Source organism: Nerophis ophidion, linkage group LG11 (genome assembly GCF_033978795.1).
Source record: "Nerophis ophidion isolate RoL-2023_Sa linkage group LG11, RoL_Noph_v1.0, whole genome shotgun sequence".
Taxonomy (NCBI): Eukaryota; Metazoa; Chordata; class Actinopteri; order Syngnathiformes; family Syngnathidae; genus Nerophis; species Nerophis ophidion.
In genome coordinates this window covers 59,506,146-59,509,378 of record NC_084621.1, presented here as the reverse complement: position 1 = coordinate 59,509,378, position 3,233 = coordinate 59,506,146, and the positions used below count along the sequence as shown (strand labels likewise).

The following is a 3,233-nucleotide window of genomic DNA, read 5'->3' as shown; positions in this document are numbered from 1 at the left end:
TATATAAATAAACATTGATTGATGATTGATTGATTGATATCCGTCAGTAGACTCCATATGGAAGTGCTAAATAACTACAACATTGCTGACAGGGAGAAGACGCAGTCAAAGTGGAGCCACGTAAATAGGACCACCCACAAAACTGCGCATCCTGAAGGGATTTTCAGAAAGCAGCTTGGAGATGGTCTTCAAAACATAATCTATGCACACTTTGACCAAAGAACCACCATTACATGTTATGTAGACCACAGGGAAGTGTAGTAAAAAAAAGCAACCTTAGCAAACGTCTTGTCCTCCGGTTTCAGACCTGAATGGATGACAAAAGTGACCGTTCTGTCAAAATGATTCGTTCCAGCCAATCAGTCGCCAATGTTCACTACAACCAACACACAGGAAGCTAATAACCAGTCAGCAAGAGCTCACTCCGAAAAACACTGCACTTGAGCATTTTGGAAGAGAATTGCAGGTCATATGTCAGCCCCTACAGAAGAGTTATAGCCGAATCAAAACGCTGGACGCTCAGAGGGGATGCAAGCTTTATGACACAAAAGCATATTTTAGCATTTACATAATTCAACATATCCAAAAAGTAGGCCTTGGAAGCATAACCTATTTATTCTACTCCTTCTCTGTATCACAACCACCACAACCCAATTGTTTTACTTCCCGTGTTTGAGCAGCAACATATGTTGCCATCCAAGCAATGTCTTTTTCATGGTCGCCCCTGCTTATTTCAGCAAGACAATACTAAGCCACATTATGCACATGTTACAACAGCGTGGCTTCGTGGTAAGAGTGCGGGTACTAGAGTGGCCTGCCTGTAGTCCAGACCTGTCTCCCATTGAAAATGTGTTGCGCATAATGAAGCCTAAAATACAACTTAAGCTGTACATTAAGCAAGAATGGGAAATAATTCCACCTGAAAAGCGTCAAAATTTGGCATCGTCAGTTCCCAAACATTTTTTTCAGTGTTGTTAAAAGGAAAGGTCATGTAACACAGTGGTAAAAACTGCCCGAGTGCCATCTTTTTTTTACAATGTGTTGCTGCCATTAAATTCTAAGTTCATGAATATTTAAAAAAAAAAAGTTTCTCAGTTCGAACATTTAATATCTCGTCTTTGCAGTCCATTCAATTGAATATAAGTTGTATTCTGTTTCTATTTACGATTTACACAACGTGTCAACGTCACTGGTTTTGGGTGTGTAGATAAATAGAAAAATAGAATAAACAGTGATCCTGCAGTGCAAATATAATGTAAAAAAGGGCTTCAACTATGAAAATGGTTCGGGCGCGCCTGATATCAGGTGTCGTTCGCGGAATCTAAATCAAGAGATTTCGGAAGCATAATTTTTGCCTCAGGGAGGGCCACTAATCACAGTTGGGGCCCCCCACTTTTTTTTTTTTTTTTAGGGACGGCGTGGCGCAGTGGAAGAGTGGCCGTGCGCAACCCGACGGTCCCTGGTTCAATCCCCACCTAGTACCAACCTCGTCACGTCCGTTGTGTCCTGAGCAAGACACTTCACCCTTGCTCCTGATCGGTGCTGGTTAGCGCCTTAGTGTGTGAATGTGTGTGTGAATGGGTAAATGGGGAAGTAGTGTCAAAGCGCTTTGAGTAGCTTGAAGGTAGAAAAGCGCTATACAAGTACAACCCATTTATCATTTTTATTTAAAAACAACAGCAAACCAGACTAAATAAATGTTTTTCTGGTTATCAGGGTGGCATAACCAGACATTCAACATTAGTGGTTTTACATTTTGTATAGATATGAGGGAATTGTTTATCTGAATAAATATTTCCGCAAGCAATAATTTAAAACACATGAATTATACGAAGTGGTCGTAAGCCTGCACAGTGGTCTTGTGGTTAGAGTATTCGCCCTGAGATCGGTAGGTCATGAGTTCACACCGAGTCATACCACAGAGTATAAAAATGGGACCCATTTTTGCTTGGCACTCAGCATCAAAGGTAGGAATTGGGGGTTAAATCACCAAAATGATTCCTGAGCGTAGCCACCGTTGCTTCTCACTCCTCCCCTCACCTCCCAGGGGGTGGAACAAGGGGATGGGTCAATGAAAAGGGTAATTTCACCACACCTAGTGTGTGTGTGACTATCAGTGGTACTTTAACTTTAAGGGTTAAAAATGCTGACGTAGCAAAGTTATTGAAACACCAAATTAACGCTCTCCAACAATGTGGCCATGACTGTGAACACAAGCTCATTAGTTTTTGCTAACAATATTTCAAATCTCATCTCAGACCTTTATGGAGATTGCATGGTGTACCCGTGCTTGCGTCGGTTTACCCCAGGTACCCTGGCTTCTCCCCGTAGTGGAAATACGTGTGCTAGATTGATTGGCGGCTACATAATTCATAGTTGTGAACAGTTCTTTGTCTACATGTGCCCCTATTCGTTTGTTTTACATCCTCTAAACTACTTCAACATGGTAGATAAATGATAAATGGGTTGTACTTTTATAGCGCTTTTCTACCTTCAAGGTACTCAAAGCGCTTTGACACTACTTCCACATTTACCCATTCACACACACATTCACACACTGATGGAGGGAGCTGCCATGCAAGGCGCCAACCAGCACCCATCAGGAGCAAGGGTGAAGTGTCTTGCTCAGGACACAACGGACGTGACGAGGTTGGTACTAGGTGGGATTTGAACCAGGGACCCTCGGGTTGCGCACGGCCACTCTCCCACTGCGCCACGCCGGTAGCGTTGCGGTTGTTTTTCAAACTCAAGACATAGTTGTTGCTTTCTTCAGATGAGGATCAAGGTCAGGAGTTGCAGTTGCATAGGAAATGATTGTGTGTCTGCATGTGTGTGTGTGTCCCAAAGCTGAGGGTGCTAGACGGTGAGAGGGATTCCTTAGGACCCTGACGGCTCCGGTTGCCTGTGCTGTGACTGCCGGGATGGAGGAGGCTAGCCGCAGATCGATGGCGTAAAGCTAGATCCCTGTGATAGGAGAGCGATTGAATGTGGCTCAACGGGACTAAATGACATAAGCCCAGATGTCTACGTGTCCCATTAGCAAGACAGCCGCACATGTCCAATGCTGGCATCATATGGAAAGAGCTCAGGTGTTACCCATAAAGGAGCATGGAAGAGATGCAACTTTTAACTCCTCTCCTGTGGCTCTTTTGATGCATTTATAGCTAAATGCAATAAATCATTTTAGGACATGCTTTCAAGCGTGAATTTGTGGACAACATATTTGTATTAGC

The 3,233-nt window shown here is 43.4% G+C and overlaps 1 non-coding gene across 1 annotated transcript; it reads left to right on the top strand.

Annotated features, from left to right (window-relative positions):
- Positions 1-1,258: 1,258 nt before the first annotated feature.
- LOC133562443 (U11 spliceosomal RNA) lies at positions 1,259-1,392 on the top strand. Its single transcript, XR_009808905.1, has one exon. It is a non-coding gene; the product is annotated as a U11 spliceosomal RNA (small nuclear RNA).
- The last annotated feature ends 1,841 nt before the right edge of the window (positions 1,393-3,233 follow it).